Here is a 16,951-nt window from a genome sequence, read left to right on the forward strand (position 1 = left end):
TTCTTGAAAATAACGCAATAACGTAACTACATGATAAGAATGTTTTAAAGGTGGACCTATATCTTCAAAGTAGCTACTATTATGTTACACTAATATTTATTTTCAAGACATTTCATTTTGCGTTTTTAAATAATAGCAAGGTTATGAAGGGGCAGAGACGGCTCAGTGGTAGAGCGTTCGCTTCTAGTGGATGGGATTCCTGGTTCGATTCCAGCTCGAGCCAAATTGAATTTGTGGTGGACAAATACCATGTACGTGGGTTTTCTCGGGGTTCTCCCACTTCTGCCTACTTTCTTCATTCCACCACTTCATTCTCTTTATCATCGTCGCCTTTAGCCTACATGGAGCAACCGTAGGACGTTAAATTGATAAATTTCATGACCAAGATTATCAAAGTTAGGGCCTGGTACATGGGGTCAGAACCACAATTGGGGCTTGAGTCCGTCTCTCAGTTCACAGGTGAACAGACTATCACACAAGATCAACCCTCACCATATAGTCCGCCAAGCTATCTCGCTTCCAAGAGAATTAGATTATACCTCGTACCAAGACGGGCAACATTTTATACAGTGCTAAAATTTTGGTGCGTGGCAATTGAGGAGCTTATTTGTAAAAGGGAACATTTCCACTTTATCTTTCTCTCTCCCTCTCTAAATGTATTTTTTCAATAATTTCTTAAGGGTTATCTGGGGTTGTGCAACAGAGTATATGCAAATGGGAACATTTCTCGTAGAAATCAAGCAAAATCAGTTAGTCGTTTCTACCACATCCACCTCGTTCATTCACTTCGATATTTTTCATGCAAAAGAGAAGATCAGGTAGCGGTTGTTGTATTTGCGTTAATGGATTTTTTTTTCAAAACGGCACATTACAGGAGATCTTTCAAGTCAAACTTGTTTACTCCTTCTGTAAAATTAGCAAATTTGTAAACGTTCCATTTTGAATATGAGTTCCTCAATTGTGAAGTTATAAACTGCGCGGCCGGATTTTTGGCGTAAAAGGAAGAGAGCTGACATAGTACTGAGTTTATTTAACAATATTTTTAAGGCACTATCTTACTTACTTTCTAAAGGTTTGATTTCATTTATTGTCTTTATATTGTTCAATACAAAAATGATAAATTATGGTAAATAGTTCATAAATATTATTTAGTTGTTAAATTATGGTACACTTCCGAACTATGATGATTCAGTATTAAAATCAGAGAGAGTATATCTATCACTTCTGCGGTTGGAATAGAGAGAGGATATCTGAAACGGAACTTATTCTTGGAACCCTAATTGTTACATCAAGTTGTCACCCACCCCCATACATATAGTTCGATGTATTAAAATTAAATACCTAGATATTCCCAATAATTAGGTCAAAATCTTTCGTCTTTGGTGCGAGCGGCCCCGGGTTCAATTCCCTGTGGGGACACTCGGTCGAAAAATTAAAAAAAAAAAGCTTTTTTCAGGCCAGTCATCCTACATGAGGTTTTCCTGGGTTTACCTCATTCAGGAAGTCAATTGTTTGGATGGTTCGTAACATACAGGTCCCAGGTTATTTCCTTCCTTCCATTTTCTCGGATAGTGTGATCGCCGAGGGACACCATCCCTCACACGTGACGGGCTACCATGGGCATAGATGCCGAATGTCCTTGAATCCAATTCCTAATTCTAATTAGGTCACAATTTATTCCAATCTGTTCAGTATGCCCCGTAACTAGTTCGGATTTATACGTAAATAGAGAGTGTCTTACACATGGTGGAGAGTGTCAACTACACACACGCATACTCAGTGTTATAGAATCAATCCAAATCACAACCAATAACGGGATCATAATTTGTTCCAATCTATTCAATATGTCCTATAATTTGTTCAACCTTTTATTGGGACATAGCGCAAAATTAAGGATGAGTTTAGGATGAGGACAAATATTGCAAAGTTGAAGAACCATAGGCAACTCCATTAATGACCTAGTTATTAGTCATGGTTGGATTAATTCTGTGACATTGAGTATGCAAGTGTGAAGTTGACTCTCACTTTGCGTGGGATGTTCTCTCTATAGATAAGCCAAAATAAATTATAGGACATAGTGAAAAGATAAGTATAAATTGTGAACTAATTATTTGCAGTATCTAATTTTAAAATTTCGAATTTAGGAAAGAGCAGCTTCACATAGCTGACTCGAAATCCAAATAATAAAAAAAAAGTATTCTCGTTGTCTATTACCGTTCATGCTCTATGATTATCAGCGTTCAAACCGGAAATACTAGATTTTTACATCTTCCGGTTTGAATATAGGATTAAGGGAGGAGATTAAACCTATTCTTGTGGTACTGGAGCCTTATCGAGAAACTGCTTGTCATTATTTCGCACGATAGCTTGGAAGTTTTAAAAATCGTTTCCATTCGATTGTAAAGAAAAACCAATTGAATTCAAAATGTAAATACTTTATTGTTATGCTAGTAACTTACAAAGAAGAAGGCAAAGTCTACACATCAAATTATTACATCTTAGATAAGATCAGCGGTTTGTTTGTGAAATTTAGCATCTCTTTTCAGTACCTAGGCTATATTATGCGTGGACCTTCGGCTTAACATTGAATTCAAACCACCATAATGCGCTCAATGATCTCCCACTAGGAATCGAACCAGGATCCCGGTGCACGCGCTAGCAACTAGATTAGCGATGAGAGCAAATAATTTCAGTTGTGTTTTAATATCCTAAAGTTAAATATTAATAGCGTATCCATCCATTAAATGTAAAAATATTTGAGCGTAATACGTGCATTTGACGTTTCTTTCCTTTTACTTTTTCTTGTTTTAATCGAAGGAGAAAACACGACACACACACACACACACACACACACACACACACACACACACACACACACACACACACACACACAGAAGTTCAGTAATATTAAACAATACTATATCAAGTAAGGTCATGGCTTTCTCTTAGAACACCCTGATGCTATGTTTCAGTAAGGCAGTGCCCATCCATAAGTATCCCAGGGTGTGAAAGAACGGGAACGGGCAAATTTCCTGACTTGCACGGTCGCCTAAGATATTGCCCATCTAACACGTGTCGGGTATGGTTGGTCGGCACTTCAATTATCATGGTACTCCAGCAGACCATGTCGATGTCTTGTGGAAACTTGCATACAAGCAACATGGTAGGTGATTAATTCTTCAGGAACACATTCAACACCTATTTGATTCAATGCTACGTCGTAAAAAAAAAGCTCTGATTGCATCTGATTGCTCTGAGGGCTGTACCCCACACTGATTTGTCAAGATTAGAGGCGTTGTACAGTTCTGAAATTATAAATACTTCCGTGTAGTCATGTAATCAACCTGTTGTATAAATTTCATTGCACTAACATGTATCTTTCTTCGTGTTGAAATTTGCCAACCTCCGGGCCTATATGGTTAGCGTACACGCCTTTAGCTCGAGAGAAACGAATTTAGTTCTACAACTAGCTCATGTGGTTGGGATCGCACGCTAAGCTGTACATTTTAATCAACAAATCATCCATCGTGTTGAATTTTTCACTAATAGTAGTGTATATACAAATGATTATCAACGAGTGATTATGGAACAAAATAATGCAACACACAATATGCGTGAAGTGGCAACACTTAGAATGTGTGTTTAAATTATGATCATTGTTACTACTGTGTTAAGTGATCGTCTTTAGTACGCCAGGTTTAATGGAACGGAGACCTGTATTGAAACGGGTAAATAGTGATGTTCCAAATGGAATGGGTTTCAAATAGGCCAAATTGTTGGTACGCGATTAACTGTTACAAATGTATCTAAGGTGTCCAGTTTGTTCCGTATGTCGCGACGAACACCGTCCAGATGATGTCGGCCTACAAATCTCATGACAAAAGATTGGCAAAGAGTAATAGTAGATGTAAAAGAAACCGCAGTGACATTAATCGCCAGGGATTGAAGAGGAATGTCGCCAAGAGCCTTAGAGCGAAAGCGGCCAAGGTAACTGCGAAACTCAATTAGTGCAAATATCACAGTCCGATGTGAGTTGCATTTGTTTCTATGACAGTCCAACGCGAATTACATTTGCGACTACCACAGTCCGACACGAGATGCATTTACGACTATCACTGTCCGACAGTAGTTGCATAACTTGCACATTTATGATTAAGTTGTCATATTCAAACCACTGACCATTGCTGATAACTCTTTAGCACGAAGAAAATAATGGTGCCAAGAATTTGCAAACTGGACTGTTGATGATTGGAATTGTGTAATATGGTCTAATAACAGGGTTGAGCTGTCTCCATGAAAAGGACAAGGTACAGATGTTGGGAGGGCACCATATCAATTGGTTGGAAAAGGGAAGACCATTATATCATTTATACAGTTCATAAGGCATAAAACAATTTTATTATATTTTTATTTAATATATTATTTATTTAATATATATTTTATTTAATTAATATATTTTATTATTAATATTATTATTAATATATTTTATTTAATATATGTATATATATATATTAAACAGAAATCTAATTGATTATTATTAAGTAGACTTTTTGGGAACGCTATAAAGATGAGCACGAAACGGGCAATTGCGCAGTTGTCCGTCCGGCAGACTAGTCCACTCGTAATTCTATGAGTTCCTTTACATTCTATTTTCAAGAACACATCGTATTTATGTATGGTAGATGCCCAAATAAGTTTATGCTCCGAACTGTCTCTTTCCTACCGTGAAACATGATGGTGGCTCCGTGAGTATCACAGTGGCAATTTCATGGTGTTTCGTGAGTCATCTGTTTACTCTCAAAGCATTCATTACTCTCAGTAATTTATGTGGACGTTTCAGGTGACCATTTGCATCTCGTGGTCTAGATCAGTGATGGAAAAACTACGGCTCGCGGGCCAGATGCGATCCCCTGGAAAGATCTATCCGGCCCGAGAAATGATTTCTAGTCTGATGAATGAAAATAAGAATAGTATCACATCGGAACAGTTGTCTTAGAAACTGACGAGAGATGAGCATTTAATTTCTAAAAATCAATGCATCTCAATTCGACTATTTAAGAAAAACTTTAATCGTTAATAGGGCTCAATATTACAATTTTGTGAAATATATCATTGTTATTTTTAATAAAATATATTGGTCCTCTAAAGATTTTTTTTCTCTCTTTGGCTCTCTTCTTTAAACGGTTTGACCGTCACTAGTCTAGATGTGTTTTCCAGGAAATAACCCAATTTTTCCGAAATGACATTGACCAATTCGCATTACTGGAGCTGTTGAGGGGTGGTTTCAGAAACGTCGGGACACCTTCCTTGGCTCATCCAGTCTTCAGGCCTCAAAATTATTGAGTACCTGTTGTCTGTTCTGGAGCTCAGACTTCGGAACATATATTTTGCACCATCTGGCTGACAAAGCTGAAGTCTGTAGTGCATGAAGAAATGTACGATATTCCTCTGAAAATCATGCATGACTTCTATGTTTCCTTTCCACAACCAGTCAAAGCTATTCCACAGACTAACAGCGGTCATACACCGTATTAGTCAGGTAAGTTAAATTTTTTTCAGTTGTTTTGTACAAATCACCACATACATTGTTAAAACTTACTGTTAACCAACACCCTATGATGCACGGTACACATTTCAAAAAATGGAAAATACACGCATTCTGTTAGTTGGAAATTATATATAAAAAGAGACCTTTCAGAAGGCCAAGAAGAAGCTAAGAGATTAATATAAATGAGATGGATTAGGACAATTCTGATTGGATTTCTTTGTCTCAGCATAAGAGCCAATATCAAGCAATATTTCTGCGGCGATTAACCTTCCTATTCCAAAACGGTTGAATTCTTTAGCTGGTAACTATGTTTTCAGGAATAATCATGAACATTTTAATGCAACTTCATTGTTTTATACTGCCAGAATTTAAAAGCCGAGATAAGACAGTCTAAAATGACCTTTTCATATATAGCAATAACTTTTGAATGCCTACAAACGAAAGCAAGGTTTTATTATGTTGTTATATATATACGTATATAGATAGAGTCATGTAATCAATGTGCTGTAATTAGCAGGTTTTCTTTCACCGTTTCTATGGAAATTCTAATGATGGCTCCTGTAGCAGGTTTTGTGGTAGTTGCCCGAATAATTGCATTTTAATTACACTCATCATATTTCAGATCAGCATTTCAGTAATTAATTGGTGCAGAATTTAGTAAAGTCAATTTACCGTATTAACCATAATTGAAGTAGTTATTTGAAGAATATCTTAGTAGAGTGATTTTGTGTGCGTGTATGGGTCTATTTTTAATGTTGTAGTGGTTGTTGAAAACGAGCTTAATATTTTTCTCTTTTTATATATATGTTGTTGAAATAATAAATCTATATTATTTTCCCTGAAATAAAATCAGGGTGTCATATCTATCTATCTATATATATATATATATATATATATTAGGGTGGTCCAAAACCAAATGCAAAAAAATCAACTTTTTCAAAATAATCCTTCACAAGGCTTATTTTTTTCCCCTCGAGTCATAAGCTACTTACCTGCAAAATTTCAGCCCTATTGCTCAGTATTTACAGGTAGCTCCATTTTAAACCTTTTTGTTCTTGCAGTATTACCAATGATCTAATGCTAGAATTTTTGGAAGGTATACGTTGGACTGTTTTGAAAATATAGCGTATGCCTACCTCCGTATATACTCATTCATTCGTAAACTTAAGGTAAATATATGCTGCACTATGAAAATATTAGGTGGTTAATGGGTATACGCCCTATTACATTCCTGTATACTACATTATAGGTGTCAAGACTACAATGTAATTTAACACAGTAGCTGTGCTGATAACTGGACAGATATAAGTTCTTAGCTTTCATTATGATCACTAGATGGCGAGATAATCCTTTTTTTAAAAGAAGTTTATGAATTATTAAAATAAATCGCTGTGGTGATGATGTATCTGAAAGAGGTATAAATCTCATTGAAAAGTATAATGAAGCCTTGACAAAACGCGAGGAACAGAAGCAATTTAGTCTTCGATTGGTTGAAATCTATCGTAAAAATGTTTCCGCTCCACTGAAGAAAGCGTTTTTATAACTTTAGAATAGAAATACTGACATTTTGCTCTGAAACGTTTGACAACAACTAACAAAAAAGGCAAAATGGAGCGACGTGTAAATATGATTTAATTGTGCTGAAATTTCGTTGGTTATTTCTATACATCAGAAGGAATAAAATAAACCTTGTGGACCCCCGACCATTGTTAGTTTTGTTTTGTGGCCTTTGTGCGACCATTGTTAGTAGATAGATAGATAGATAGATAGATAGATAGATATAGATAGACAGACGGATTGTTGTGTCTTTTGTTATTCAAGGAGGCAAGAAATAAAATTTGAATAATTTATCACATGTAGTGAAAACAAAAGACAGAGAGAGAGAGAAATATCTCATTCGTCAGCAGTCTAAATACATTAAATGCAAAAATATATTAAGACTACCTTAATCAAGAGAAAGTGGTTGATCTCTCCTATTTCCAGTTTGAATGGAGGGTTAAGAGATAAGATGATAGAGGAGAGATCCTAGTATCGCAACCCTAACGTGTTTGGTTTGATATGCAAGATTTTGCAATTATACTCGTGTAATTTTGTGCATGTGAAGTGACATGCTTCATGTATATAGAGTCATAAAAAGCAAAGAAAGACATAAAACAGATTCGAAGTCATTTTAAAAAGACGAAAACATTGCAGTGTTCATCACTGGAATTTTGATTTTATTGATAGCCATAAATGTACTCCTAATATAGCCACAATAATCTTTCACTTTTTACACTATAGTATGACAGCTAATAACGACTGCATTTTGTGAAAAAGTAGCAAGATAGTTATCTCCATTTACCTCCATTGCATAACAGCATAATAATGTTGTATTTGTTAAAATGAAACATACACAATACATTTTGACGTACAAATTTGACGAAATTGTATACAATAAACGAAAATACATTTGTGTGGTTCTTAGCAGAGGCAACTGAATACGAAATAACACTAGCTACTACTTGATTTCCGCCATGACTATATGAATAATAAATGTGTCTTTGGAGTGGGAGACCCATGTTTGATTCCTGTCGGGAGCTCATGTGGTTCGGATTCTACGTTAAACTATAGGCCCACCTCTCACATAGCCTCGCTGCTAAAGGGATACAAACTCAAATTAACCCCCCCCCCCAAAAAAAAAAATAGCTACTACTTAACTATCATTTTCGGCTAATTAGCCTCACCTATATCTAAATAGATTGAAACGTAGCTATAACAAACAGTAAGTGTATAAACAATAGTAAACATTCAAAAATCGATTATGCTTTGCGAGCTAAAGATATGAACAGGTACCATGGCTACGTCCCAGTTAGAAATATAAATAGGTTACGTGGTTTAGACAATTCACCTACTCATCAAAGTTGTTATCAAAATATTTTGTTTTTGTCGTTCGACCGATACAGGTTTCATGTAGTCAAATAGTAATGCGAAAATTAATATTTCGATCTAGACTGTCATTGTATACGTATTTTGGTTTTAATGTGATCATTTATATTACAGAGTAAATTGCAACATTTCTGGATAGCAAAAAATAACTAGGTTGTTATCCTCTTCCCGAAACGATAACTAGGTTTCTTTTTGTCTAATCAAAATATTACCAAACATTAAATTTAAAATGTACAAGAAAACAGAATAACAGATTTAATGATGATACAAAAACGAACAGGCAATAGTGAATAACGTGGTAATATGGGAGATTAGAACCATTTAAATCAAAATAAGAAAAGAAAACATTCACTATCCATTTACTGTGCACAGCAGCGTCATAAACTCATATTGAGTTTTTAGTTTGTTGTTCATTTAAAATGTTGGTATTTTTAGTATTCACAACTTGTTCAACAGTTGCGGAGAATGTGAATATTTTCTTAGCAAGGAGATTTGCAGCACCTATTTTCTTGGTCTGACATAATGTTATGATATAGCAAATAAAGTACCGAAGTTGTGTGAGTGTATATATTTACTGAAGCGTTTGCATGTGTGTAAGATACAATGTTTGCATACTTTGGACGCCTTTTTGTCACCTTTGTCCGTCACGTCTGCGAGTGGCACTTCCTTATTCGCTAAAACAAATATCGGGGTTATTTCAGTAAATCTAACTTTGAGAAAAGCATGAGATTGAAATTTTATATTTAAACAATGATATCATGAGATATGTGTAGAAGTTTCGGCAGAAAGAAAATGTTTGTGTTAAGTGGTTGTGGAGTGAATATTTCTTTAACACCTTTTAAACTCTGTTGATTCATAACTTTCGTAGTGCGATGATATTTTTTTTTAACTTAGTAATGATTAAATACTAATTTGGATACTTTTCTCTAATATAATTATTCTCATTTAGTTTTCCTTAGTATGAAACGTAGAAATTATTCTTAAAAAAAATTAATGTAACAAAAGTGCAGCAGCGACTTAAATAGCTCCTTCAGAGACCCAATAGCTTCGTGCTGTTTGCGAACTTTGTGTTCTGCCTTTTTCGCTTTACTATTTTTTCTGACTATCGTTTTTATAGCGGGACTTTACTTATTTGGTGTGCTGTAGTATAAGTTAAAACTTCTATTGCATTACTTTTCAGAAAAAAATCACTTTTCTCTTATCATTCTTAAATAGCCTCGTTCTTACGCATTACAACAACATGTAAGTAAGATCTGTTATACTGAGGAATATTAAGAAGGAATATACCAATGCCATAGCTGCACTGGAACACTGATTCTCGTGAAATCAGCGAAGTCAAGCAGTGCCCGGTTTAGTCAGAGGAAAGATTGGTGGCCGTTGGTGCTCTAGCATTGTGGGTTTACCCATCATCCTGAGGAATCGGACAGCTACTTTAACCCATATGTGTCCTAATCTTTTTTGTTTTGTATTTTGATTTATTTTGGAAAATAGATCATATTCGACCTATTCTTAGTGAATTTAGTGTCATCTCGTTTTGTTGATCTCCCATTGGTTAATTATGATGCTGTGTTTTAAACGACCCAGGGGGCAAATATATATAAACTTTAGCAATAACAAAATATGTAAGTGGGTCGTTTTCGGGGGGGGGCTTATATTGGTTAAAGAAAGAGGCTGCGAACTCCGGGATAAAAAGCCAACGTTAACGGCAAGGAGAGCCAATGTACTGATTACATATTAACCTGGACGCGTGAGTACCACAGGGCAGCTGTAGGTCCTGGCCTCCTACAGCTGTTGCACCAACAGCTTAGTTAAGTTTCGTTAAGATGGAATTTCATTTAAGAAACCTGCAGACTGCACACGGGACTCAGAATATCAATGTCAGCTCTTTAATTTTAGTATAACGCCTACTGCAGCTACTTCTGTAAATCTGTACTGTAGCTGATAGGATCAAGCGACCAAAACTTTGTCCCATATAGATTGAAACATAATCAATTATTTGAAATGCTCTACTGAAGAAACGTTTATATGCCTACATGCCTCTCTATCTGTAACCCCATAATTGTCATTAGATTAGCTTGCAATAATAGATAATACATTGCTAGACGGTCGTTACTAATATCAAATACAAGTAATGTTAAATTTTTGAGTGTATAACCATATAAACTTGTATTTGGTTATTATCAGTAAGGCCCATAGTGTTTTTTTTAATGCTGTGCTCTTCTTTCTGTACAAAAAGAGTCAAATGGATTTTGATTTTTTTTTTTAATAGAGCGCAAGCAATTTACTCTTGAGGAAAGCCATCAACGAGCACTATAATGAAACTTGAGAATAGAAAATATAATAAAGGTATTCTGACACCCGATGCAAAAAAAGCAATTGCAACCTCAGATTGGACGGAAGGTAAGAAACATTAGAAAAATGTTCCCTTTGATTATAGACAAGCCTGCAATACAAACTTGTTGTGTTGTGTTGCAGATCAGTTAAGGATTGGACAGAGAAGAATGGTCTTCCCTGAAATAACTTAGTTCAGTTGTATGTTCCTTTTCCGTAATAGGAATATGTTCTGTTCATTATTGTTATTAAAGAAAGAACCTTTGTTTCCGTTTGTAGTTTGTCTCCTCATACTTTGTGTCTTAGAAGTAAGAGGAAAAGAAACGTTTCCATTTTTCTCTAAAAGAGAACGAATACAATTTATTATTCTTTCTTTTTTTTTTTAATTCTCAGTCCAGGGAAATAAACATATCATTTTCTTTTAGTTTAACGTCCTTTGTTTATGCTCTGAGGCCAAAGGAGACGGTGATTATAATAATAAAGGAAAATATTAAATGAAAAAGTAGGTGGAAACGGGAGGACTCCGAAAAAGCCCACACATGCGATGTTTGTCCACAACAGTGCCCACTTGGCTCAAGTTGAGATCGAACGAGTAACCCTACGCACGAGAACTGTGAGCTCTACTACTGTACGAATAATAATTAATCAATTATTGCTTGAAAAGTAAAATAGGTAATGGAAGTTTTAGTATATAATAATAATTATTATATTAATACCCCAAAATGTGCGAAAAGTGATGACATAAACGCAACACAAAGGCATACACAACAAAATGGCAGAAACCTTGTATCCGTATACAAGAATGAAGCAGAAAATGGCACCCCTCTACCCCTAAAAAGTACGTTATTTCAGTTATCAACCAGAACACATACTAGAAACAGTTAATCACAAACTTCACTGGGACGAACAATACTTGCCGAAAAACAAGAACACAATAACAGTTCGGATATTACAATAAGAAACAAATAAAATGAAAAGCTATGTCACCTAATATAAATAACGGTATCAAGAACAACAAACCTGGAGAAAACACATAGAGAAAAAGTACGAAAGTATAAATTACTAACCTAAAACATAGAACAACAGAAGAAAACTAGAAAATTGAAAATAATGCCAAAAGTAATATGAGACGTTGGAGTGGTCCATAAGACGTGGTAAACGCATTCAAAACAATCGGAATTGAAGATGAAAATACAAAGAAAGACAACAGAAGAGCGTAATCCTGCATACTTTCAGAATCGTAAGTAGCTTCCGGACCACGGAATAAAGGAAAAACATGGAAAAATAGCAATATGCTAGGATGCCTCGTATATTATTATATCATCTACTCAAATGGAGGACTGAAGTAAGAATATTTTGTTTCTCCAAAATTCGAAAGCCAAGAATTCCAAATAGATCTGGCGTCTTTAACTACACTAATAACATTACAACTATAATTCTAAAAAATCGAAAACAAAAGTACATAAATATAGATTTTCAATGTCATAATAGTTCAATGCACTGAACTAACGATATTTTAATGAATTTGAAAAACAAAGAGACTGATTGATTTCTTACATATGAGTAATTTGGAGGTTTCGAGTGTCATGTAGTCGATGTCTTTAAACTTCTGGTATATGATTGCTATGTAGTAACACAAGTTTATGACATATTATCTTCTTGAATACAGACGTTCATAAATCACGTTAAATGGTGCTTAGTTAGGGAGAAGTGATGACAATGGAAAAGTTCAATGTGAGTCCTCTTTGTGACTTGTAAGACACGGATCGAGTGTGAACTTAGGTTCTTGCCATTGATGTGTTAGCATATGAAGCCTCTAGAATAGTAAAATCCTATGCACTAATTATCACTTTCGAAATAAATGCGCATTTTTTGCGATGTACTGACGTGACGTTAGCGCCATATTTAAAATTTTATTTTTACTTTCCATTGTTTTCTAAAACTAGTTAAAGTGTCCATTTATCGCATGAAAGAATAAGTTTATTGAAAGTACTTGAATTCCTTCCTCCTCGGAATACGCATGGGGGATGAATTTGAACCTAAACGGCATCGGAAGTGTCATTATTTACCTCAGTGAACCCAAAAACTATGGATTGGACACTAATATTGGCCGTTTTCGATAATTTTTACATGCCCGCCATGGCGAAAATGTGATAAAAATCTAAATTAGGCCAGAATGCCTTATGTATCGAAAATAATAAAAATATGTGGAGTGGTCTACGAGTAGTTAGCCGTTAACTTATAACTATTTATATCATCAATATAAATTCTTATTATTATCGGTAACTCAACGTATTAGTTGGCCGAAATCCTAATTTCATAAATTATATTGTGTACATACATAAATTATGTATTATATAAACTAATGAGATAAATATACTATTAGATAATAGATAAATAGTTAAATCAATTCCTTGAAAGAAAGATAAATTATAAAATATGAATTTAATTTTCGTAGAATAAATGGTATTTTAAGAGATTAATGTTACTTAATCCTTCTTAACCTAGTAGTTATTGTTATAGAAATAATCTATTATTTATTAATGACTAGTAGATAAAATAATAGTTGCTAAATAGCATATACACACATACACATCTCTCTCTCTCTCTCTCTCTCGATATATATATATATATATATATATATATATATATATATATATATATATATATATATATATATATATATAACTAAAGGAAAGGCTACAAACATACACCAGTTTCGTAAATTCTTATAATAAAAATAAGTCTGTATTATTATAAGTAAGATTGAATATTAGATAACTCATTTTAATCTATTTTGTCTATAAAACAGTTGCTTTCTTAATTTATTATTTGACTTAAATGTCAATTATTTATCATACTCTAAATAAATAAATTATGTATCATATTCTAATACTTGTTGCAATCATAATCTATTAATGTATCTATCATAGTAATTATAGTTTTATCACACGTTCAGGAACGTTAAAGTTGTCATAGTTATTGATTAATTAACAGTCTCTATCTAGGAAATTATTTGTTATTATAAACTATATCTTAGTTATCTTGTATTTAAGTTAGTGCACACTTAGCCTATTCAGGAGCAAAATATTATCTATATTCGTGAAAGCATATCTTTGCCAACATCATGAAAAATAATCCCTTATCATGTGCAAAAATCAAGTCTTAATCTATTCTTAGATTAATATTATTACTAAAATTCAGCTTCGATATGATATCCTGAGTCTGCGCTTTGCATAATGGATCATAATAATAAAGTATAATGGATCATATTTTATTTTAACTACCTGTTCGGCAATTTGGAAATACCATATAATTCGTAGAATTATTTTTTAACCCAAAGAATGCGTTTTTTCCTAGCGCATATCTAAGACTCTCTTTAAGTAGTTTTAATTCTTGATTAAGTTCTTTATTCATTAATATTATATCCTTAATCAATATAATATTAGTGTCACTATGCAGTTATTGATTTAGTTATATTCAGTATATCAAAATTACATGCACACTATTCAATATTTAATCTCATATATTCTTATAGTCATATAATATTCTTATATTCAAGTGATTATTACGCTTATATAAATCAATATCTTATCTAGTAATTTATAATGTGGTAAAATCCATTGATTATTCTTGTCTAATCTTCTAATTATTTTTTTCTTTTCAGGTAAGTAATTGTCTACACCTGAAATTTATTGCCTAATTATGTTCCTGCAGTACGTAAGTACATGTTTAAGATTTGCATTTATTTATTCTATTATAAATTAATAAACTTAATATTTTACATGAATACTGTGAGTAATAATTCCTAAATATAAATAATTTGTTCACCAATAATTAATTTCATATTTCCATAGATAGTAGTTAATCAGATAGAAATCGTAATATTAAGTGACAACAAAATAATTCACATTCTTTTTAAATAATCAGTGAAGGCCTTTAATTCCTTATGTGGGCGTTACATCAGCGGCCTCTCACTAAGATTGTTGTCAAAAACTCACTGTCTTTATATAAATAAATATAGTCATCGGAAATTGTCTATTAGACTTTTAATTTCCTGTTTCCTAAAAAAAGGTATTTGTTTTCTTCCTTCTCTATGAAAAATATTTGCTTAACTTCTCCATTTTTTAACTTCTCTACACTTTTGAATATTTGACTAATGTATATTATCATTGTCAGATCGTGCTTATTGCGGTATCTTTATGTTTTCATTTTCAAAAATAAGAAGATTAGTATATAATATGATCACAATAGAGCTTACCAGTGGCTCAGTTCACTGGCCAAATAAAACACAAAAGCACAGGTTTATATTCCCATGACCTAGGTATTGCATTTGTATCATTTTGTAAAAGTATTCCTAGTTAACATATTTCTATCCTTGTCGTAACTTAATGAATTAATTCTTATTTTTTATTTATTTGTTAAAATGCATAAATCTATCTTCATAACCTAACTGTATATTTCTTTCCTTAACTTCGCTTTATATGTGGTTTTAAAATTAAGCTAGTTTTATTTTCCCGCTTTATATTGCATCTCATGAAGACATAATAAAACATTTCAGCTGAGCTGTTATGTTTGCTTCCCTTTCATATCATATTTTCTTTTCTTAGAAAGTGTATCTTAATTCATATTCTTTGGCTGGTCATTCATATCGAAAGAGATTAATTTAGCATAAACTATAATGAATTGTGAGAGAAGATTATTTCTTGCTTGTAAACAAATCTTAAAAGTACGTATAAGTAATAATGAAATAAAATAAAATATTGATTAATCTATATACACTATATGTATAAGGTAAAGATCCTAGGTTAGTAACTCATTGTGCTTCTTTTATGGCTTAGTATCTAATATTCAATACAATAGTGAAACATCTTGGTAAAATAATAAAATATTATTTAGTTTTGGATTCGATGTTAAGTAATCTTGAGAAAATAAGTTCTGTTCACTAAACAGAATCCCTATAATTTGCCTAATTCTATCTACTGTGCTAAAATCATCTCCGAGCTTAAATTCTTAAGACTCTTTAAAATTAACTCTTCGTTCACAACCACTTACAGTTGGGGAAGGTCAGTGCAAGATATGTTCTAAAACTCTTATTTACAGAGCAAAACAAAAAAATTAAGTGTGCAGGGAACTTTTTCAACACCATGATCATGATTCCGAATATTTCATGTCTAGGTTTGTGACTGGTGATGATATCTGCCTCCATGAGCCAACGACAGAGCAACAATCAATACAGTGGAAACATCATGACAGAAATTTCGCCACTGCTAAATAAACTTCAAACAACATCTTCAGCTGGGAAGCGTTTGACTACAGTGTTCTGGGACACGAAAGTCATTATCCTGATTGACTGGCTTGAAGGAGGAGCCACAATTAACAGTCCAGTGTATGTGCAGACCCTCAAACGTTTACATCGTGCCATTCAAAGGATACAGCCAGGAAAACGGGCAAAAGAAGTGCTTCTACAACATGATAAGGCACGTCCTTATACCAACCGGGAAACCATTGCTTCACCCTGCTCCCTGGATTCGGCTCTCACCAATTAGCACCTATTCGGGGCAATGAAAAAACCTCTGTGTGGTCATCGGCTGCAGATACTCATGAACTTGAACACGCTGTCCAAACATGGGTCCATGAAACCCCAAACAATTGACCTTCTGAAGCTGGTATACTGTTGGCAAACGTGGATAAAGATAAAGGGAGATTATGAAATGAAACCTTACAGGTTAACGTCCCATGATTATGTCCTTTAGTAAAGGAGATTATATTGAGAAGGTGGACACATCAGTTGCTGTATAACCTGTATGAACATGTCTGAGAAAAATAAACGTGTAAATCATTATAGTACGCTCCTCGTATCATGCAATATTATAGTGATAAATCCGCGAAGTAGGTGTATCCAGTTAGGTAAATGAGAAATGATTAATGTAACTTGTTTTAATTATTTTGATGTGTTGACATGTTTTTTTAAAGATAATTTTCTTTTGCATTCTATTATAAACATTCTACATGTGCTGTAAGTATTAAACAACATTTTTAAAAAACATATAACAGATAAACCTGATATCAGTTTGACGATTCCCCAATTGCCTTCCGTGGCTACACCCCTAAACATGGTACAGCTTTACCCCACAAAAATCAGCT

General features: G+C 33.7%; 1 long non-coding RNA gene across 1 annotated transcript in view; it reads left to right on the forward strand.

Moving 5' to 3' along the window:
• LOC145672783 (uncharacterized) overlaps positions 1-16,951 on the forward strand; it is an 81,435-nt gene that overhangs the window by 57,970 nt on the left and 6,514 nt on the right. Inside the window, exon 2 of the long non-coding RNA XR_014128652.1 lies at positions 14,472-14,524. This is a non-coding gene — a long non-coding RNA (uncharacterized LOC145672783). The remainder of the gene's footprint in view (positions 1-14,471; positions 14,525-16,951) is intronic.

This window comes from Thermobia domestica, chromosome 16 (genome assembly GCF_964235325.1).
Source record: "Thermobia domestica chromosome 16, izTheDome1.hap1.1, whole genome shotgun sequence".
Lineage (NCBI taxonomy): Eukaryota > Metazoa > Arthropoda > Insecta > Zygentoma > Lepismatidae > Thermobia > Thermobia domestica.